This window comes from Pinus tabuliformis, chromosome 1_1 (assembly GCF_031772625.1).
Source record: "Pinus tabuliformis cultivar Carrire ecotype Pingquan chromosome 1_1, CPIR1, whole genome shotgun sequence".
NCBI lineage: Eukaryota > Viridiplantae > Streptophyta > Pinopsida > Pinales > Pinaceae > Pinus > Pinus tabuliformis.
Window position 1 is genome coordinate 560,589,181 of NC_142297.1, and position 24,463 is coordinate 560,613,643.

Genomic DNA, 24,463 nt, shown 5'->3' on the forward strand with positions numbered 1-24,463 from the left:
ATTTTGAGAGGATAGTGTACTCTGAAAACGTACACCCTTTATGAAATTTTTTATTATAAAATAACCAACGTTTTCACCCTTTATGAATTTTTTTATTATAAGATAACCAACGTTTTCACCCTTTATGAAATTTTTTATTATAAAATAACCAACGTTTTCACCCTTTATGAAATTTTTTATTGTAAAATAACCAACGTTTTCACCCTTTATGAAATTTTTTATTGTAAAATAACCAACGTTTTCACCCTTTATGGAATTTTTTATTGTAAAATAACCAACGTTTTCACCCTTTATGAAATTTTTTATTGTAAAATAACCAACGTTTTCACCCTTTATGAAATTTTTTATTATAAAATAACCAACGTTTTCACCCTTTATGAAACTTTTTATTATAAAATAACCAACGTTTTCACCCTTTATGAAATTTTTTATTATAAAATTACCAAAGCTGTAGGTAGCGGTAGTCCGTCTGAAATATTAAACGACTACATTGTACCAAGTGCTTAAAAGAAAATGCTACCTTATGAAAGGACTCCATGTTTTTATGTATGTTAAATGGAGTCAGAAACAAGTGCTTTACAAGTTCCAAAGGTTAACCGCAGCCATGAATATTATGGGTAAATGGAGCCAGGAACAAGTGCTTTACAAGTTCCAAAGGTTAACCGCAGCCATGAATATTATGGGTAAATGGAGCCAGGAACAAGTGCTTTACAAGTTCCAAAGGTTAACCACAGCCATGAATATTATGGGTAATATTATAAGAAGCATGAAAAATAACGAAATCTGTAGATAGCGGTAGTCCATCTGAAATATTAAACGACTACATTCTACCAAGTGTTTTAAAAAAAAAAATGCTACTTTAGGAAAGGACTCCATGAAACCTGTTAAATGTAAGCCTGTTTAAAGGTAATATTATAAGAAGCGTGAAGAATTTCATAGAGAATCTTATAAGAAGCCCAAAGAATACCAACTTTCCACTCAATTATATATGTAAATAAAAGTTATAATCTTTAAACAATCAAAACAGGTAAAATGCGTACAACATGTATATTTCTTTTCATTTTATTTGGTAAACATTTAATTAAAAAATTTCATGAAAAGTACATGTAACAACATTCTTGTTATCTTTTAGCTAACATATTCCTAGGGGTGTAGGGTACATGCTAGAAGCATAATCAAAAGTTGTGTGGTTTTTCACTTAGTTACAATGGGCACAAAAGAACGATTGATTAAAGGGATAAGTTGCATCAAATCCAATTATGAGCACAAGACAACAAATTAGCATGAAATGTATGTTTACTTGGTCAACATAATATGTGCCTAGAAAAGTAAAAGATTCCTTAAATGTCTTGGATAGTAGTTTTGTAGAGCCCTTAAATGTCTTGGATAGCAGTTCAATACTAATGTAATCTCTCACCTTTATACGGATTTTTTTTGTCTCAATACAAGTGTAATGAAAAGCTTACCTTAATAATATCTCCGAAATTTCATAACTTTGTTCCCCTTCATTTCCAGCCATTGAAAAGCTTGCCTTGCTCAATACCATATCTGAAATTCCATAGCTATGTTCCCCTTCATTTCTAGCCACTACATAGCTGGAAGAAAAATCAAGTAATCAATGAAGAACTAAGATCAAGTAATCAATGGTGAATATTTAAAAAGAAAGATGGGAGTACTATGAACATGAAGAATTATGGAAAAAAGACATACAATAAACGACCATCAACAATTATCAACATACCATAGTTAGTTTTAATTTCCCAGAGACTAAATGCAAAGTGCACAAATATATGTACAATATGTATATTAGTAATTGCCCCTAAAGGTGCAAACATACACCGAAGGAATAGAAGATTTTGGAAGTTCATCATGCCACTAACAGAGACCACTGCTGAATTCCTGTGCATAAGGTTTGCCAAACTTTCCAATAAAAGTGCAACTTGTCAAGCCTATTGCTCACAACATATGCATGGGCACAGAGTGTTCACAAACCTTTCTCATGCAATGCACAAGTAGCCTTTGAGGGGAAACCTTCTCTTTGTAGATGAAATCCATGGGTTTTGCTTCTAATTTGATGTCTTCGATACAATAGGAGTATATCCCACCAAATCATTAGAGGTTTCTAGTATATTCATGGAAGGTTTCCTTATAGAATATTATGTCATCAAGAAGGATGTTATAATGCATCTCCTTTTGAGCCTTTTGGAGGAGTCCTAAGTGAAAATGCACCTCACCGTCCCAACTATATCCCTTCAAGGATGTAGTGATGCCTTGGCCATTATTATTTCATATGTACCGGTTTATAAAATGTAGACCAACCACCTTTCAAAAGGATGTCAAATACACAATGAAATAATTCCTGGTCAGATTGCAATTCAAGAACTTTGAACATGCGATGAAATCAACCATGGGGCTGTGGTAAACTATGCACCATGGTCTAAAAAGTAGGCGTTTATTTCTTGAAAAGAAGCTTTTAAAGTAATTACCTAACCTAACCACAAAGACCAAACATTGTTGTAGTAATGAGGCCACCATTAAACCTTTGTGGTTAAGATATATAGTTATATGTGCCTAGTGAAGTGATTGATACATGAACCCGCTGAGAATCATTCTAATGAATGAATAAATAAATGATATTTTAATGTCCATTGAGACTAAAAACCATCTATAAGACCAAAATAAAAATAACCATTAGTTGATCAAATAGTTTGAAAGGTGTGAAAATGGAACAAAATGGTATAGATAAAACCATACCCATCAGCACATAACCCATCAAAGACTTTTTGTATACTTCAAGACCAATTGAAAACCTTCTGCCCTTTGTCTTAGGCCTTTCATGAAGCTTAGTCATTACTACAACATCTCTTTTGACATCTTCAGTGGCCTCTAGTGTTTGTGCTACAAAGGTTTTAGCCTAATATCTCTCTTTCCATCCAGGTTCTCATAAGTTAACCATGTGAACCTATGGCTGATAGGAACCATGTGAACCTATGGCTGATAGGAATCTAAAGTTTTTACATTTTTCATTTCAAGTCTTGATATGTTGTGCCTTGTCACCTAGTGAATCCACATTTTCCATTGCCTTCTCAACCAGTGTAGGATTAGGATCTGAAATATTTAAGTTATTCAATTTAACTTTATATGCATCTGCATTTTCCTGTGTCAGTATCAAATGAATTCAGTTTTAAAAATTTTTATCCTCATAAAATGCTACAGACTGAATAAATTGCTCAACCCTTGTAAAATATACGTCACCTCCATCTTCCATATAACAACCCATTGCGCCAAAACTCTTTTTTGTATACAACCATCGGCAAGTTGATTGCACCCTCACGAATTTTCAATGTAGGCATGTGCAGAAGGAAATCATTCCCCACAAAAAAAGAACATAAAGACAAAATCATCCACGATTCGTTCAAAGTCAACCTCAATGGAGTGTTTGGTATCTTCATGTCATACTCCAAGTACTCTTGCAAGGTCCAAATGTTGAGAAACTGTTAGGTTTTTTAGGAATAAAAATCTGTTCATTGCCCTCCTCATCCAGTTCTCCTGGATTTTTCTTTGCAATCAAATGCCAAATGACTAAGCTGACCATGGAAAGTGACAAGCTATCTTAAAATTGAAAAGTGAATTTCATGAGAGAGAGCGGCACATGTCTATCTATTTTTCACTTCAAATTTTACCCAACCTTACATAGAGATTGCGAAATTTTGGCATATATGAGATGAAGAGAAACGTGGAATGAAAAATTTATGAGAGATTTCATGGCCCATTGCTGAATGTCTGATAATATAAAACCTTGCTAGTTTGTTAGACTGGGCATTTTGAAACCTCCCCCACCATCATTGCAGGAGTTATTGAAACCCTCCTATATTATTAAATAATGGGTGTTCTGAAACCTCCTCTTGCTTTGCTTAAAGAAGATATAATTGTTGCAGAGTATTGAAGCCCTCTTGCTTTATTAAACATGATGGATGATATATCAAGGTGTTCAACAAAAATAGATCTCGCAGTTCCAAGGGGTTTTGTAAGGCCTTCGTGATTCGGGCAGGCACGCGACGGGCGGGCGCCCTTTCACGACGAGCGGGCGCTCCGTGCACGACGAGCGGGCGGACAATGCGACGGGCGGGCACGGTTATGCGACGGTCATCCGAACCTCATGCGAAGATAATATGCGAAGTTTGGAGCTAAGTGCGACGATATAACACTTAGTGTGAAATAATGAAGTGGACCGAAAGGCTTTATACCATGATTTGGAGAGACTTTCATATGGGCAGGCCGACTTACACTTTGGTTAAAGTGTGGGCGTTATAACACAGTTTATGGGGTCGGCCTTAAGGCTGGACACCCCTTCACATATGAGCAAGCTAGCATATATATACATGAACGCAGAGCTCATTTGGAGCATCTAAGTTCATCCATCGAACTCGCTATCTCTTCTACACATCGAGCAGGGGTAAAAGGACGCAGATTTGTGCACATAACTCATGCGCTCAAGGAGGAAGTGCGCATATTTACCGGGAGCAGTCGTAGGTTGACAGAGTGCGGTTTTAAGGTGGATTTATGTGCAGAACCGAAAGGAGGAGTTCTTGGTGTCTCGGGTGAGCGCCCTCCTACCGTATGAGGTTGGCACATATGTTGTAAAGGCTGTCTTTCCTTGATTGTAAATTATTCTAAGTGTTGGCTTGAAGCCTGTCAAGCACACTTGATGATGTATTATTGAAGAACTGTTATAATATATTATTGTTGGGTAGACTTGTTCGGGAGTTGCCCCTCCCTTTATACTTGTGTGCAATTGTTATTGTTCTCGGTTTAATTGCATTTGGATAATGAATGAGTATGGGCTTCATTAAGTATAAAGGATAAATGCATTTTACTTGGTTGCGAAACACAAACTAAGTAAGGACAAGTGAATTAGGCGTAGTCCATGTGTACGAGTATTGGTGAAAAGAAAGTGCACGGTGGTGCCGCACCTCGCCGGCATGGTTGAAAGACCACCGTAGGCTTGGGGGCGTGACAGTTGATATCAGAGCAGCTGATCCGGGTATTGAAGATTGAAGCTGCTACACAACTTCACCGAAGTGAAGTTGGTATCAGAGCTCGGTCTAGAGCTGTTGAGCACGGTTGCTCGTGACAGATACTGCAGGTGAAGGAAACCGTTTCACACGAAGTGGAACAAGGGTTAGTTCTATTTGCAGGTAACTTGGTGAAGCTATTGAATGGTCGAAACTAGATTGCAAAAGAGCAAGAAGTTGTTAGAGATGGCAACTGAATCTCAGGCTGGGTCTAGTCATACGATGAAGGATACTACTCTTGGGTTCATTGAAAAGGTGATTGAAAAGATGGAGGCTTTGGAGACTTCTTGGGACAAGAAGATGAACTTTCTTTCTAAAGAGCAAGAGACCAACTTGAAGACCAAGGAAGAGCTTGAAGAACTCCAGGTACAACATGATGAACTCCGAGCACAGTATGAGTACATTGATCTTATGTGTACACAACTTGAAGTAAGGGTCAAGGAGGTTTAAGAATCAAGGGATCAAGGTCTTGCAGAGATCGTGAACTTGAGAAAAACTCTTGACACAGCCAATGATGAGATAGCGGTGTTGAAGAAGGCAGTGAGGCACAACTCAGGTGGAGGAGTACCTCATATGAAAGTCAAGGAACCAGAATCTTGTGATGGCACAAGGAATGCGAAGACTCTTGGCAACTTTCTATGGGACATGGAGCAATACTTGGAACGATTGGGTCTATCTGATGATGAGACAAAGGTCAAGGTAGCTGCTCAGTTCTTAACAAAGGATGCTAAGATGTGGTGGCGAAGGAGGTTAGATCATATTGCCAATGGTAGTGCTAATGACATTACTTCGTGGGATGACATGAAGAAGGCTTTGCAGACTCATTTCAGTCCTCAGGATGAAACATGGGAAGCAAGGACGAAGATTAAGTACATAAAACAAACCGAAAGCCTACAAGCATATCAACGGGAGTTTGCAAGTGCAGCTCTGGAACTTCCTGACATGGCAAAGAGGGACAAGGTGTTTAACTTCATTATTGGGTTGAAGCCTTGGGCACGCAATGAAGTGAAGAGGCAGAAGATTAGGACACTTGAAGAAGCTTTTGCTGCTGTTGACAGGTTGGTGGAACATTATGATGAAACTTCTGATGATAAGAAGAAGAATTTTGAGAAACCGAAAGAAAAGAAGAAGGAAGATGCTTTGAAATCAGATGATAGCTCGAAGGCAAAGAAACCTTTGAAGTGTTGGATTTGTGCTGGTCCACATACGGTGAAGAATTGTCCTTCTAAACCAAAGGTGGCTGCTATTGCACAATCTGATGGAAACAATGAAGGTGCTTCTGTGGGGATGATGCAGATACTTGGTGCTTCTGCTACTACGGAAGTGGTCTCTAGGAGAGATCCTGAAAGGAACAGATTGGAGTATGTTCAGATGAAGGTTGCAGGTGCTGATGTACTCACTATGGTGGATAGTGGGGCTTCTCACAACTTCATGAGTGAAGATACTGCGAGAAGAATTCGACTGAAATTTGTACCAGTGAAGGCACAAATGAAGACAGTGAATTCTCCTCCTATGGGGATTCTTGGTATAGCTGAGAAGGTGGACACTACACTTGGTGAATGGACCGGGAAGGTGGACTTCACTATAGTGCGGATTGATGACTATGAAGCTGTATTGGGAATGGAATTCATGAAACAATTTGAGGCTATGGTTGTACCACATTTGAGGAAACTCTACATTTATGATGGAAGGGAAGATGTACCCATTGGTGTTCCAACCATTGGTATGACAAAACCTGATCATAAATTAGGAGGAATGCAAATGGAAGATATGGAGAAGGTGAACAAGCGGTTGTCCACTGTTGAGGCAAAGCTTGTGGAGCAATCATTGGTCATTAGATCACTTTCAGATAGCATCTTGGATTTGTCAAGAAGGCTAGAGTTGGTGGAGGACGATGATGAGGTTGATGAGGTGTATGTGAGGCCGGATGTCCAGAAGGAAGACCGGGAGGCATATCTACAAAGGATGGAGGTTGAGGATCCTGATAGATGGATTGAGTTGATTAGTGAGGGAGAGCCTTCAAGCTCTACTCCCTCTACATCTTCTTAGATGACATAGAAGATGGGGCTCATTGTTAGCTGCTCATGGCAGTGAGTCCTTAAACATGGTTGAGCAGGTATGATTGATGGTGCAGGGATGGCTTGGCATCAAGCATCATGACATGTTGCAGATACATGGAGTTTCCATGGACCTGAGCATGGAGTGTGGATTGTAGATTCTTGATGAGTCAAGGATGTGGCAGATGTTTGAGGAACAGTTGATGAGGACATGAGGATGTTCACTCTCATGGATTGAGCGTGATGGTTGGATTAGCTACCCAACTAGTTCAGACATGGGGTCGCGAAGTGTACAGAGATGTGTTGGCATTATGTTGGAGTATCATGACAGAGGTTCACATGATGAAGACATATGGATCAAGGAGACTACTGATATATTGTTGAGATGAGATGTTGACACATGATTGAGGTGTGTTAGCACTTGTTGGCATGGCATGGGCAGTTTTGCACATGGTGATGGTGATATGATGGAGTTTGACACATTGTTGCGGTAGACATGTAGCTTGAGTTGGAGGGATCAACCTTCCATGGTGGAGAGCAGCATGGGGAGATTGTGACAAGGTGGTCATGGACATCTGATATATAACATACATTAGTATGGAGTATCTTGGTGACAGTTGGTTGCTAAGGTGGAGCATGATGGAGATGAGATTCTACATATGTTGCAGGGACCTTTGCCTTATGTGGAGGAGTTGACATCATGGTTGATGATGATCTTGGTGGAGAGCTACTGGGATGGTATGTTGTCGAGGACGACAACGATTTCAGGTGGAGGAGGATGTAAGGCCTTTGCGATTCGGGCAGGCACGCGACGGGCGGGCGCCCTTGCACAACGAGCGGGCGCTCCGTGCACGACGAGCGGGCGGACGATGCGACGGGCGGGCGCGGTTATGCGACGGTCATCCGAACCTCATGCGACGATAATATGCGGCGTTTGGAGCTAAGTGCGACGATATAACACTTAGTGCAAAATAATGAAGTGGAGCGAAAGGCTTTATACCACGATTTGGAGAGACTTGCATATGGGCAAGCCGACTTACACTTTGGTTAAAGTGTGGGCGTTATAACACAGTTTATGGGGTCGGCCTTAAGGCTGGACACCCCTTCACATATGAGCAAGCTAGCGTATATATACATGAACGCAGAGCTCATTTGGAGCATCGAAGTTCATCCATCGAACTCGCTATCTCTTCTACACATCGAGCAGGGGTAAAAGGGCGCAGGTTTGTGCGCATAACTCATGGGATCAAGGAGGAAGTGCGCATATTTACCGGGAGCAGTCGTAGGTTGACAGATTGCGGTTTTAAGGTGGATTTATGTGCAGAACCGAAAGGAGGAGTTCTTGGTGTCTTGGGTGAGCACCCTCCTACCGTATGAGGTTGGCACATATGTTGTAAAGGCTGTCTTGCCTTGATTGTAAATTATTCTAAGTGTTGGCTTGAAGTCTGTCAAGCACACTTGATGATGTATTATTGAAGAACTGTTATAATATATTATTGTTGGGCAGACTTGTTCGGGAGTTGCCTCTCCCTTTATACTTGTGTGTAATTGTTATTATTCTCGGTTTAATTGCATTTGGATAATGAATGAGTATGGGCTTCATTAAGTATAAAGGATAAATGCATTTTACTTGGTTGCAAAACACAAACTAAGTAAGGACAAGTGAATTAGGCGTAGTCCATGTGTACGAGTATTGGTGAAAAGAAAGTGCACGGTGGTGCCGCACCTCGCCGGCACGGTTGAAAGACCACCGTAGGCTTGGGGGCGTGACAGGTTTGAACCTAACGTGAATCGAGTGTCGCATAACAGAAACTGACTGTCGAAAAAACGGTGTCGAATCGTGGTCAGATAAACTATGTGGGATGGTTGATGGCTTCTCCAATATTTGTAATAAATGGATCAGTATCTGAGGCTGCACATGAAAAAACCACCAAGCTGAAAACATTTGCATTCAGTTAACCATCAACTTTACAGCTGAAACTGCCAACCACTCTAATTTGTTTCAATAAATTAACATAAAATAATATAAACCCAGTATATGTTTGTCCATCTCCAGTGATTGTATCAATGTTTCCTAGCATCCCATAAATCTGTGCCATTTCCAGCTAGTGATGATAGCTGAGAACAAGTTAAATAACCTCATTAACCATATTACTCATTTTTAATTGCGCACAACCATCCCGAGAGAATCATAAATGGTCTCCCACTTTCTTCATAAGAATGGTAATAGCATGATGCTAGATGTTTATCCTTGGTCGTAAATTATAACTTAACAAACATTAAGAAGGAATGGTCATTGTTTTATGGCTTTCAAAAAATACTTAAAACATAATAAAAATGAAAAGATGATATAAAAAAACATTGCTATTAAATTTAACCCTTTCTTGAGAGACTTTACATAGGGTCCAATAATATTTGTTCAAAAAATTAATATATAAAGGGAATTGTTTTTCACCTCATCCGAAAGAAGGTTGCAATTGTTGCACTCAATGTTTTATTTATATTCTCTTGTATGAAGACTAGCCATGTCAAAACAAGAAGTTGACTATGTTAGAGGCCAAAGTAGCCACTGTTATAAGACTGGCAAGAACGGAACAAAATAAGGAAAATGAAATTAAATATGGGTTGTCATGAACACATACTCTTAATACAGTTCAGCCCCTTGCTAGATTGGATATAGAAGGTTGCAGTTCCCGTATTTTTTTATCTTTTTCTAGATCAAACATAGTAGGTTGTAGGTCTCACATTTTTCTCTCTTTGGCATGAACTAGATCTCGTTGGTGCCACCAAATATTTGTGGCAGACCCAACTATTGAACTACAACACTGTATATCACTATGACAAATGTATATGGTTGTAATTAATTTTCTAGATCTATCCCATTTAATTTGATGATAATAACTTCATTCCTAAGCATCGAAAAGTACAAACAAATTGGGTTGTTGGTCCTCTCTCACATTGCTCAACTCCACTTTTTTATAACTACCATCCTCCCTCCGATTTTCCCACCAACACAGCTATAAATCGAAATTCAAATTTTGTTATGTTGTCTCCCATCGTTCAATCCCACAATATGCTCACTTCCATTGCAGATATGGACACTTCTCTATATCTCCTCAATTATCTTTGAATCACTTAACTAGCCCCTTCCTATCAATGAATCAAATATTGCATTTTGTAATTGTAATCTCTCTCCCAAACTTACACAAAATTTTTCTTTGGATTCTAAACCTTCATGTCTCCCTATTCCTAATCCATCATCCAATTTGATTATTAATTTGTCTAATTTAAATTTAACAAAACCAATTATTGATCTTTTTAAATAAAGGACTAAATTATTCCATGACTTCTAAAAATATTCCCATAGAAGATATTTTATACCACATAGAATATGGGATTAAAGTCATATCTGACAACATCAAAGAGAAAATTAGACAAGACTTCTCCCTCATTCTTCAAAAATCTAGACCCCCCGTAAGAAATATTACAAAAGATGAATTCTTAGCTTTAAAATCATTGAAATCTAACCCTAATATTGTTATATTAAAAGTGGACAAGGGAGGCAAGAATAAAAAAGAATAAAATGATAAAGTGATTGATCATCTTAACAATAGTGGGTGCTACAAAAAGTTAACTAAAAATCCTTTAAAGAGCATCACAAGAGAAGTCTCCAACTTAATCAAAGGAAGAAACGTTCAAGATAATAAGATCCTCATTGAAAGTTGTTCGTAGACTCCTAAAATCGAAAGTGCTCCTAATATTAATAAAGATGGTATTCCTATTAGAGCTATTGTTAACAATATGGGAGGTCCCAGATACCATCTCGCCAAATTCCTTGCTAAAACCCTTGGTTGCTAGCACTCAATCATTTGTCAAAGACTCTACCCACTTTATCAATGAAATCAATGACATCAAAATCGATAAAAAATATATTTTAGTTAGCTTTGACGTCACTACTCTATATAATAATATTCCTATTGATGAAGCCATGAAGGCTGTCCAAAAATCACTGACCTTAGCACTTCAAAACTTGTTGAAATATGTCTCAAATCTACCTTCTTTAGTTTCATGGATGAAATATATGAACAAACTTGTGGAGTAGTTATGGGCTCCCCTCCTTCCTCCATCATAGCCAACCTATTCATGGAAGATTTTGAAACCAAATCCCTTGAAAGTGCTCCCTTAAACCCCAAATTATGGAAATGATTTGTGGATAAGACTTTCATCATCTGGTCACATGCTCGAGAAGTTTTAGAAATGTTTGAAAAACATCGTAATAGTCTTTTCTCATCCATGAAATTCGCCATGGAAGTATAAGTAAATGAAAACATTTATTTCCTTGACATCCTTATCACCCAAAGTTTCGATGGCTCCATATCTCACCAAGTCTATAGGAGAAACACCCATACAGAGGAATATCTCCATGCTACTTCTCACCACCATCCAAATAGAAAATTAGGGATTCTAAATGCTATTGCAACAAGAGATATTAGAATCTCTGATAAAAGTCACCTAGATAAAGAAAAATCCCACCTAATGAATGCATTTTTAAAAAATGGGTATAAAATACATCAAATCATCAAAGCCCTGAATAAAGCTAACAAAAATACTTGTCCTAAAAATAAAAATAATAATTTCGATGACTTCAATGGAAAATTAAATCTTCCACATATTCTTGGGACCACTGATAAAATCACTCATGTTCTATGAAAACATAGAATCATGACCACCTTCAAACCTATAAATACGATCCGCAGTCACCTCAATACTATCAAAGTTCTCATTGACCCCAAATGCAAAAACGCAGTTTACCTAATTCCTTGTTCTTGTGGAATTCCATATATTGGGGAGAGTGGTCGATCAATCAAAACTCACATCCTTGCAGACATTAAACATAATAGATTAAAAAACTCTACTCTTGCCGAACATTCCAATCACACTAAACATTACATATGCATTTAAGAAACCTGCATCCTTGCCAAAATTGACCACTATTTCCCTAGAAAATTTAGAGAAGCCACCGAAATCAATAAACATCCTAAAAACCTAAAGAGGGATGAGGGATGGAGCATAAGGAAAAAATGAGTCCCTACTTTCACTTCTAAATGAAAAATTATTTAACACCCTAATTTCTTTATTTTAATCATAATTTGTAATTATTTCTACCTGCTCTTTTTAACTCCAATCCCTCTTATTTATAGTTTAATATATTAATTAATCTTATTATTTTTCAAATTCATTCATGAGCCAAAAAATCTGATTTTTAATTTTTAATCAAATATTAAAGATATCTATTAATTTTGTATATATCTCATCATTTTATTAATTTCACTTTTCATTTCTCTCAAAATTATTACCATTGCCTCATAAATATTTTATTTATATTATTATATACATGGTCTATTCATGAATATTAATAATTTCTTCAATTAATAAATTGAATATAAAAGCATATTTATTAGATAATGCAAATCCAGTTTGTTCTATTATTCACATTTTATAAATTTTAACATATTATTTATTTTCATAATATTCTTAATAAAACCTTTCTTAATCTATTTCACTGTCCACCAATTTTTCTCATTTAATCTTAAAATACATTCCTATTTATCATACCATGGTCAAATTATTTTTCCACATACTTTCATTTCCTGATGATGAACCTCAGTAGTAGGTTTGAAACGTTGATTTAAAAATTAATTTGAATGGGATGGATCTGGAAAATCAATTACAACTAATGAACATGCTCAAAAATCTTAAATATGAAATCATTAACCTATACAGAAGGGACAACGAAAGAAATTATCTCTTTGGAACGAATTAGATTTCTCATAATGGAAAAGAAAATTGATCTCACCTTCCTCAAGTGTTGCGGGGATTCCTGCACCATTCCTACTTTCGACAAAACTAGCCACTCTCTGAATAATTATAAAAATTAAAATATTTTCACTAAAGCAAGCTTGGGTCTTCTTTTCACTGAAATTAAAAAAAACAGATTTGAACTAGATTCATTATCTAAAAAATGATTTCATATTCACTTATCTTGAGCCAACCAAATCGATCCAGGTTTATGGCAGAAAATAGATGCGACATCAGCTCTAAAAGCTCTCAGAATTGAGGATTTGTCCTGCAAAAAACAAATTCAGAAATTCACTAATCTATTTCTCAAAAGCTAAGGGTTTCCCCTATCTTCAACGACCACTTTTGATACTCCTGTCATTGATTCAGAATCTAACTATATTTCTCCAGCTCACTCCAAAATTATTCTTGGTCAAAAATATTTCTTAGTGTCCATTATCAACCAACATGTGTTATCCAGTAATAATAATATGAATCTAGTCTTTAATAATCATACTACTGAACTAAATTCAACTCAGATTAACTAACACTGCTCATATTAATAACTTTAATAAAATAAGTGATATTAATTCTGCTTGACAAATCACTTCAAAAATAGTGTATGTAATTATAGACACTAAGAACGTCGAACTCAATAACCTGAACAGAAGTTGTGAATCCACTGTGTTGTGTAAAGACATAGAAACTTCATCATATTTTGTTATTGTGGCTCCCTCTCATTTGTCATCCCCATTTCAATGTTGCTCCCAATTCCCCATCGTTATTCCTACAAATGCGTCTGTAAATTGAACTTCATCCCAGACAGAAACAAATGACGATAATAACTTTGAACTCAATGATCCAAACATGGGTTGTTTAATCTCTACGCAGTGGAAAGAACCAACAAATTCGGTTGCTGGTCCTCTCTTACATTAGTAAACTAACACAACTATAAATATTGCTTCAAAAACAACCTATGGAATTGGTGACACCAAAAACATCGAACTGAATAACCTAAATAGATGTTGTGAATCCATTGCATAGTGTAAAGAGATAGAAGCTTCAACGTACTCCATTGGTGGTGCTCCGTCACATTTTTCACCTCCATTTCAATCCCAGCCCCCCATCATTATTCCTACCAATGCTAGAATTTTACCTTGTTCGCTTAAATGGGCTTGGACCCAAGATCAATGTTAGTTGTGCTAACCAACAAAACCCTACACTATCAGCCTTTTCGGCAATAGTCTGCTTAGCACAAACTGCAGTCTCACTCGAGGCAGTATTGGGGAATGCTAGAGCCAAGTTTCTGAATCCAAAAGGTTATGTGATGTGGTAGCAAGGTGTTTTCTTAATCCACCGATTTTACCTTTGCGAATTCCAACTATTGTAAAATAGAAAATCCCTATGAGCACTGTGTTAGTTAGAAGAAAAGTAGGAATAGGTCTCTAAAATAGTGGGTCAAATTTGGCCCATGTGGAAAGATATGTAAAGAGATATTTTCTCTATAAATAAGTAGGTTTTCGATTTTAATAGAGGTCGATGAAGAATGTGAAGAAATAACATTTTGTAATATTTTTACCCTTTAATAGAAAATTTGCAGCTACTATATTTATGTACCTGAGATTCATGTCATGGATTTTATGGGTTTTTATCATGTTGTTTCAAGTTTTACATAATATCTTAATTACTTGGAAATCCTGTCAAACTGCTCCAATTTCCTTCATTAACTATGTAAGACTGTATATGTTCTTTTGTGTCATTTTAAAAGCTATAGATGCCTCAACTTCCACTAAACTTTGTTGTTTTCCATTCTATAATTTGACTCCATGGCCAATGGTAGTAGTCATCATATTTTTCTTCACCTACAAAATCACAAAGAAAGATTAGAGTTAGTCATCTGATTGTTTCAATTGTTTCAAGAAGATTTGATAAACATTTCAAAGAGCCCTCTTAGATTGGAAAGAGTAACTTCCAGTTCAAGTGGTCAGAAATAGTTACACCAGGTTAAAGGTTGAAATAACACAATTCTTTCTAGCCCAATGATAACAGGAAAAACAGATCATTTTACAATGTAGCTTGGCATTTGATGGATTTGTTGAGAATTTTTAGGGATGTGTCAAACTTAAAGTTGATTCACTCTCATCAAATTGGTGTTCAATACATAGACTTGGCATTTTCCAAGCAGTTCTTCATCGAGTCTCATTTTGGAATTTTTAGGATGAAGACTTTGAGATGTTACTATTTTATGCTGCATTGTTCACAGTATTACCCATAATTATGATTGAGATAGGGAATGTTAGCCTCTCACTCATATACAATCATGAACTCATAATGTATCACCTTTAGTGTTTTAAATCTGAAAATAAAGTTGTTATTCTAAGTCCATTTTCAAATTCTTATTTTTCCTCCTCATATTTATATATAAATAAACTATCAAAATAAAAGCAATTGAGATAGTTTTATGCTTGTATTACATATTTGCATATTTTTAACATTCATATATTCATAAAAAAAGTGAGAATAAAATTAACAAATTAACATATTTTTAAAATTCATAGATCTCTTTCCTGGAAGGATGAACATGGGAGAAAAGGGGAGGGTTACTAGAGTTTGAAGCTCTATGTTTCCTGGAGGTTTTGAATTTCCTTCCATGGAAAATCAGAGGGACTTGAATGCAATTGCATGATTATCCTTGCTTATCTCAAAGGGTTATCCCAAGGCAGGGGTTTACTCTAGTTGATATGTCTTCTCTCTAATGGTTTTTTCCATGGTCCTGACATTTCTAAAAATCATAGGGTTTGTCTCTCCCAAATTTTCCTTTCTTCTCTTTCTAGCATTTTCTCTCCTATGATCCTGCTTATGGAGGATATTATCGTGGACTAATTGGATGATCCTTTGGATGGGGAGTGCATTCTTATCAAGTATACTACTAGTTTAGGCTTTAGTGTGGGTTCAATGTGAGGGCGTCTGGACATGGAAATTTATGAGTCACTTCTTCCAATTGTTGAATTTGTGTGGAAATTTTTCATAAGCACCCTTTTGGCCCGAGTTTTGACCTAGCTGATCTAGTGCTCTCGGATGCTAGAAAATATTCTCACGAGGGCATGAGGATTTCAAATTGTGATGGTTTTCTTGTTTTAGTTATGTATTGTATCCATTTTCCATCTTCTTCGCTTTGTTTGATTTTGTGAATCCTGCTTATGGTGGGGTTTCTACCAAAGTTATTTTGGGGGCTTCATATTTTATTTTCTCAGTCCCTATGCTTTTCGATTCCTTGGTCTCTTGTTGGAACACATACAGGATTCCTTCTCTAATGCCTTTTCATGGGTGTTTCACTACTTTTTCGGTTGGGTTTGTGGTTTCGCATCCTTTCACATTTTCTCCTTTAATTGAGGTCGGTTATGTGGGTTCCCTACAAAATGTTTCTCTTTTGAGGGTTCTACACCCTGGTGGTCGTGCTTCAAATCTCTATAATATTTTGGATGGTTTTCAATCATGGGTTCCTTGGGATCCTCAGTCCTCTGGGATTTCAACATTTGATTTTTCAAGAGGAAAAATCCTCTCGGATTTGTCAAGAGAAAAAATCCTCTATGATTTGTCAAGAGGAGAATTTCTTCTATCAATTAAAATAATTTTCAACTATCAATGGTCTTGAGCACTGATATTGAGATACACTAGGTAGTCAAGATGAGTGAACTAGAATTCGTGGAGTATGCTAGAGGGAGATGTTATAGTGGCAAGACTCTAAATTATTGGGTTCATAATGAATTAGGTCATAACTATGAGATCTTCCTTCCATTAAGGTTCTTGTGTGCGACTAGTTAATAATTTTCTTCTCCTCCTAAGAAGAGGTAAAGTGGGTAATGGATAATCATTGGTGCGTTGGCTCTTTCCCTCTTATTCTCAGTAACTGGTCTCCTTTTTTCGACCTTACTACGGGAAATATGGATGAATATCCCATTTATGTTAGGCTATTGGGCCTAAAAGTTCGTTTTTGGTTGGAATAAGCTCATTTGGCAATAATTATCCATCTTGGGGACTATATAAAGGTGGATATGACCTTTACTAAAGTTGAGGAGATGAAAGTGGAAGAGGTTCTTGTGAGCCTGGAGATTTGAGAAGGCCTTTGGAGTGAGGTTCTATTGACCCATAATGGATCCTATTTGGATCAAATCCTATATTATGAGGGGATCCCCTTCTACTACAAGAGTTTTCATGTCCATTGTCATAACATAGTAAATTATAAGCTCGCGTTTCATAGAAGGAAGGGCTTGGATAATCAGGGTTCACTAGAAGATAGGTCTTCAGTCCAGTCTCTTAGGGAGGAGGCTATCACTTCTACATCTCCACTAGAGGTGCCTATGATAATACAAGTTCCCCCAGTTGCCTCCTTGCACCTGTATGTGCCACTCTATGTTATAGCTTTGCGGGATGCTGAACTGGTGGCAATTAGTCACTGCTTTGATAAGGTATTGGTACTTTTTGCTTCTTCACCAGATGCACCTACTCTGGCTATTGTTATTTCTACTCTCTCTCTTACCTCTATTGTTAGTATTTCCTTTGTTTCTAGGATTGATTTGAATGATTTGGTCAATTTTCACTTGTAAACATCATTTTGGGTGGGGGGGGGGGGGATGGTGGTTCGCCACGCTCATCTTTTCTAAATTTTTTCCATAGTATTTTCCCTATCATTTCTGTCGAAAGAATTGACACTCCTCCTCCCATGTCCTTTTCAATTTGGGATTACTCAAAATTTGGTTATCAAGGCCCACAATATCATCTTCAATATCACCATCCCTTCTTCATTGACTCTATATTTAATATGGCTCTAGGTCATAATCCTATGAATGTGTTTGGAAACAAGGGCAGGGGTAGGAAAATAATTTTTTCCAAAGCACAAAATAAAGCGATTTTGGAAAGAGTTTATGGTAAAAAACATTCTATTAAACTGGTCATTAGGTGATGCATACTCCTATAGTGGCGCCTCCATGATCCTACTCTCCCTGAATTATTGGGGGTTATCCAACCCATTCAAACAATAGGCTTTACATAGATTAGTTGTTACCAATCATCTTTCGGTGCCTCTCCTTCAAGAGACTTTGGGGGAGGGGGAGTTTATTATGGCTTTCTTGAAAAATATGCTTCATGGGTGGGATTTCTCTTTTCTGGATGCCAATGGTCGCTCTGGTGGTCTAACAACTGGCTCTAATCCTTTTTATATCAAACTTCTTAAATATTAGGGATGGATTTGACTCTGTGGCATTCCATTTGCTCCTCAAATTTGGACATAGATCTCTTGGCCCTAAATGTCTATGGTACCCAACAGGAAAAAAATCATTTTTGGGAGGGTCTTGCCAATTATTCATTTCTCACTTCCAGTAATTGTATTATAGGTGGTGACTTAAATTTCTCTATTGTGATTGCAAAAGTCCGAGAACTCGTAGTACATGTTGATCCTAATTTAGACTTCTTATCTAACTATATAAGGACTCATAATATTACTGATGTTGCTCCAAATAAAGTCATGCCTACTTGGAGGAACAACAAGACTGGTCTGGTCATGATTTCCAAAAGATTAGATTGTTTCCTTATTTTTGAACATATTGTGGATTCCCTGCCCCTTATTAAGTAATGGATAGGTGAGGGTGGAGGTTTAGATCATTCTCCAATTTATTTGGAGCTTAAGGATATGGAAGGAAACCTCTAGGCCCTTTGAGGCTCAATTCTACATGGATCAATGATGATTCCTATATAGAGTTGTTCAAATCCTCTTGGAATTTTTTTGATCCCTTGGTTGCCTCTTCTGCAATTGCAAAGTTCACGGTCAAGATTAAAGTTTTCAAACAAACTACAATCTCCTAGTCAGTTTCCAAAAGATCTGAGGATTCAATTCAAATTAGGGCTATTGAGGAGGCTCTCAAAAACATCTCTCAGGATGAGGCATATGGATTCGAATTGGAGGAAACAATATCCAGAGTTGTTGAGTTGGAATGCAAAAGAAAAAAATTGCTAGACGACCAAGAGGGTACGTAACATCTACAAAGTCGGGCTGTCTGGCTTGAGGCAGGGGATGAAAACTCAATTTTTTTCCAAAAAAGGTAGAATAATGCCCAACACCATTTGGAAGTTAAAAAAATCAAGAAGAAAATTACGTTTCATCTTTTGAACATTTAGAAAATTTGGATTGTTCTAATTTTAGTTTCCTTTTCAAGTCACCAAAGGGTACCTCTATTCTTGAAGTCAATGGGGCAACTTTTTCCTTCCCTCGTTCTGGATTTGTAGTTGATAATGAGAATTTTGTGGCAGTGGTTTCCAAAGAAGAAATTTTGGTGGTTTTATCTAGTTTTCATATGGATAAGAGTGTAGGCTTGGATGGTTGATCAGTTGAGTTCTTCATTGGTCTTTCTAACATCATCAGTGTTCATCTTCTTAGAGTAGCTATGGAGTCGAGAGCTTTAGGTAGGATCCATTTGTCCTTCAACTATACCTTTACTAGAATGATCCCCAAGGTGGACTCTCCTATTACATTTGATGAGTTCTTCCCTATATCCCTTTGCAACAACATTTATAAGGCTATTACAAAATTCATTTCTCATAGGCTTAAGCTTATTCTCTCCAATATGATCTTCGGGCAACTATTTTCATTTTCGGAGGGGAGATAGATACATGAGGCAATAGGGGTGGATTAGGAGGGGATCCATAGTATGAATATTTTTCATTTAAGAGGGGATATTTTGAAAATATACCTTTCAAATGCCTTTGGTAAGGCTAAATAGTTATATATCTAGTTTCCACTACAACAAAACCAGCGATTAGCGTCCCTTTTTACTTCTTTTTTTGCATCTAGAGCCCATTTTTGGTGCTATTTGCATCCATTTATCAAATATGGTGCAAAACTTGACACAAAATTTGCATCAAGTTTTGCACCAAATCTTACACCAAGTTTTGCACCACGTTTTGCACCAAATTTTATGCCAAGTTTTGTGTCATCCTTTACACCAGGTTTTGTTCCAGGTTTTGCATCACGTTTGGCACCTAATTTTGTTTGACATACTTTTGCATCCTCATTTGCATCCACTTTTTGCACCTACACTTGCATCAACTTTTGCATCGACTTTTGCATCCTTTTTTGCATCCTTTTTTAAATCATTTTTTGCATCCATTTTTTCATCCATTTGTGCATCCCTTTTGCGCCAAGTTTTACATCGAGTTTTGTGTCTAGTTTAGCATATAATTTTGCATCTACTTTTGTTGCATCCACTTTTCCATCTTGTTTGGCATCCATATTTACATCCTCTTTTGCATCTATTATTGTACCCACTATTGCATCTAATATTTTTGTGCCACAATTAGCGCCTAGTTTGGCACCTCCTTTTGCACCCACTTTTGATTATAATTTTGCATCCACATTTGCATCCTCATTTGCGTCTAGGTTTTAATCAACTACTACAAATGAAATTTTATTTCTTTTTCCTCGTAAAACCAAGGAAGATATGGCAATAATTCTCGTTAGAAAACTACTTCTTGTTGAAGGTTTATAATTTGTTGCAAAAGTTCAACAACTAGGTATAGAAGCTTTTAGTTGCTATTAGGGAAACAATGTGATTATAGGTTTTAGCAGACATAGATCATTCTTGGTATTTGATTCAATTTGGCGATGGCCTCTTCTGACTAATATATGAGATTGTGAATTTGTTGATATTCTTTAGATTACCAAGTAGATATAGCTGTTTATAGAAATTTTGTAAAACCTGAAGTATTGACAAATGGTTTTTCACTGTTAAGCAAATTTAAGTCAAATTGGGTTGCAAAACTTAAGGAGAAAGCAAAAACAATTGTTAGTAGTTGTGAATTGATATAGTCATTAAATAATTCCCAACCATTTTCTTTGTGCTACAAGTCTAATTTTCAAGACAAAATTAATAATTTTGTTCAGTTACAAAGAGAATATAAGTAGAATAATATCAACCGTGGAAACTATTTGTAGTGTCCATTTACTATTCAGTATATCATGCCTGAAAATATTTAACATTTTAAAAAACAATGAAAATGACAAGTGAACTTGTAAATATACAGAATGCTTGGATGATACATCCAAGAAAAAGTTGCCTTCATCAATGTGCTCAAGATCTACCTTGGAATAGAAACCATATGTTTTGGAAGTGTGCAAAAAAATAATTTGATCTACCTTTAAAGATAATCTAGTATGGTAACCTTTTATGACCAATGAATTTTTTTTCTCATCATCATCATATACATATATATATATATATATATATATATATTAGAAACCAAGGAAGATATTTTTACAACTTTTTCCTATTGAAACACTGCCAAAACACATTATCAATATAAAACACTTTTACCCTGCTCCGTTGGATCAGGGGAGACACTTTCCACCGCCGATTTTGAAGTGTGACTGCTTTTTCCAAATATTTGAGTTGCCCTCTTAGCATCTCTTAGCATGGAAACATATTTTTACTATTGTTTCCCATTCTTTTTGAGCGATTGCTCGGCCTATCAGGGCAATTTCAGTCATGTGGGTGGTCATGTAGCAGTATCTATGGACCAGTATTGATCTGTTTTCTGCTCATTTGCATTGACGGCATGTGTGGAAATGGAGCCATGTCTCCCATAGCAGCATCCTTCGGAGACGACAACGTGTTCTGTACCATTGATGCAAGTGGGAAGCAGCATATAACATGCTGGGGGAGAAACAGCACTTCACCAGCTACCGATGCTACTTCAAGCCCATCTCTGGCTGCACTCTCCGGTGGAGGTGGATTCCTTTGTGGACTGCAGGCTAACACTTTCAGACCATTTTACTGGATGAACAACGAAACAGGTACTAATCTTGTGCCCCCAAGTAACCAAAACAGGCGTTATTCAAATATTGAATCTAGGCAAAACCATGCTTGTGGAATCCGTAGTAATTTGGATCAATATCCCGGTATGATGGACTGTTGGTCTATGAAAAATACAACAAAACAACGATCCTTATACCGATCACTCTGGCCGCATCCCAATATCGCCCTGCAATCTATTGTTGCAGGCGATGATCTCACCTGTGGATTAGACCAGGACGGAATGGCATTCTGTTGGGGATCGCCATCTCCACAGTTCAATATCACTGCCCCTCCCCCCTACAAATTTCAAAACCTTGTATCTGGAGGAAATCATGTCTGCGGAATTGTGAAAACAACTTCAGAAGTCAAATGCTGGGGGGATAATTGCATGGACCAGGGAAGCCCACCAGAGAAAACTTGGTTTATAGCCCTCGCAGGAGGCTCAAAACATTCTTGTGGTATCCGCCAAGATAATCATTGCGTGGAATGCTGGGGAAGTTTCAATCAGTCTTCAATTCCAAAAGATGTCGGGTTTCTGGGCATAGCTTCCACAAATATCGTGACTTGTGGCATTAGGGAAGATAACTTGATCGTGGATTGTTGGGGAAATGGATCGGGTTATAATCCTCCTTTGCAGCTTTTCAGCCCAGGATTGTGCAGCAGGGAGCCTTGTCATAGTGGGGAGTTTTTCTTCAATGCTAGCGGTATGGGATTGCCTGATTTGATGAGTTTGTGCCTTCAGAAAGAAGAGCAAATCTGTTCCCCTTGTGTGGAGAATTGCCCAAATGGATTTTTTCTCTAAGATCTTTGTTCTGAGAACGCTGATCGTGTCTGCACGGCATGCTCTCTATGTCGAAATAGTTCTTGTCAAGAAGCTTGTGGAGATGGGTTTCATGGACATGTCTCTACAGTCTCTCCATCTAGTTTAACTGAGCAACAACAAATAAGTATTGCAAAGCAAAAGGAGCAGCATATGGATCTTGTTACTATTCTAGGGGTGTCAATTTCCTGTGGGTTTGTTTTAGCTTTCATTGGAGGCTTTGTTCTCTGTTTGATAATAAGGAGAAAAAGGGGGCAAAGTGAATGTGCCTTTTGCATAGGGCAACCAGATACTGAAAATCAGCCAAATCTTAATGTCCAAACACCCTCGTCTGGAATTACCACTTCTTGGCCTACTGTAAATGACTTAATACGGATGCAAGCCTTCCGTCTTGCAGAGCTTCGAGATGCTACAAATGGGTTCAAAGCGTTCAACGAATTGGGTCAAGGAAGCTATGGATTTGTCTATAAATCTGTTCTTCCAGATGGAAGACAGGCTGCTGTTAAAAGAGCTAATGCAGCTCGAAGAATCCATAGCAACAATAGAGATTTTGAAACAGAGCTTGAAATTATATGCAAACTCCGCCACGACAACTTGGTTAATTTGTTGGGCTATTGTGAGGAGATGGGGGAAAGGCTTCTTGTGTATGAATTCATGCCTCATGGAACTCTTCACAATCATTTGCATGGATATCTATCTCCCCTCAGTTGGACATTGAGGTTGAGAATCTCCATGCAAGCAGCACGAGGCATTGAGTACATTCACAAAGATGCATCGCCTCCGATCATCCATAAATATATTAAGGCCTCCAATATTCTTTTGGATGGAGAATGGGGAGCCAGGGTTGCAGATTTTGGGTTAACTGTATCTGGAGAAAGTGGTCTTCCTTCCCCTATCCAGAAAGGGGATGCTGTCTATGTTGATCCAGATTACTACAAGTCTCAGAATTTTACAGAGAAGAGTGATGTATACAGCTTTGGTGTGGTTTTGTCAGAGATTATGAGTGGGAGAAAAGCACATGATACAGATTTTGATCCACCCAATATTGTCGAATGGGCAGCACCCGTGATCAGCCAGGGAAAGGCAGCAGTCATCCTAGACCGTAGTGTGGATTTACCACGAAATGTGTAACCTTTGCTCAGAATGGCTGATATTGCATAGCTTTCTATGAGGCAAGACCCAAATGAAATACCAACCATGTCAGATGTGGCTACATGGTTGGAGCAACTCGTCAGAACTAGCTCTTAGTATTGCTTTTCTATCTACGATTGCGAGCATTCTTGACAAGTTGAAGATTATTGCTTGAAAATTATTTTTCCTCGAGGGCAGAGCCAGCTGGGGTGTTTTTGTCTAAAATTCAAGTTCAAATAGCATCTCATCTAGCTGGTATTGACATTTTCCTTTTTACTCTTTAGGACATTGTACCAGAGAATGCATCCTTGTTTTTTTGCCTGTTCTATACAATTTGAGTGTTTGTATTCATTCTTCTTCACAATCAAAAGGTATTGCACTGTTCTTGTAATAGTTCTAAATACCAAGAACAATAAGCTATGTATTGTAACATTGAGTTTGAGTAAACATCGGATTCTTTTGTTATGTATGCTAAAAATGATGCAAGTTTTAAGCATAGCATGTTGTTGGGTATACAAATCTCAGTCTTAATTTATTATAATCATTGCATGGGTAATCATAGAGAAACACAATCGAAAAACATTATGCCTAGCTTGTCAGTATGTATCATCTATTGTATTTATACTCATTAAGCTATAGTACAGATTGCATGTTCACATTCACTTGTATGAACGTATTTATAATTATTATTAATAA

At 37.3% G+C, this 24,463-nt stretch overlaps 1 pseudogene; it reads left to right on the top strand.

Annotated features, from left to right (window-relative positions):
* Positions 1-3,883: 3,883 nt before the first annotated feature.
* On the top strand, positions 3,884-23,884 carry LOC149214386 (serine/threonine-protein kinase-like protein CCR1 pseudogene; annotated as a pseudogene).
* The last annotated feature ends 579 nt before the right edge of the window (positions 23,885-24,463 follow it).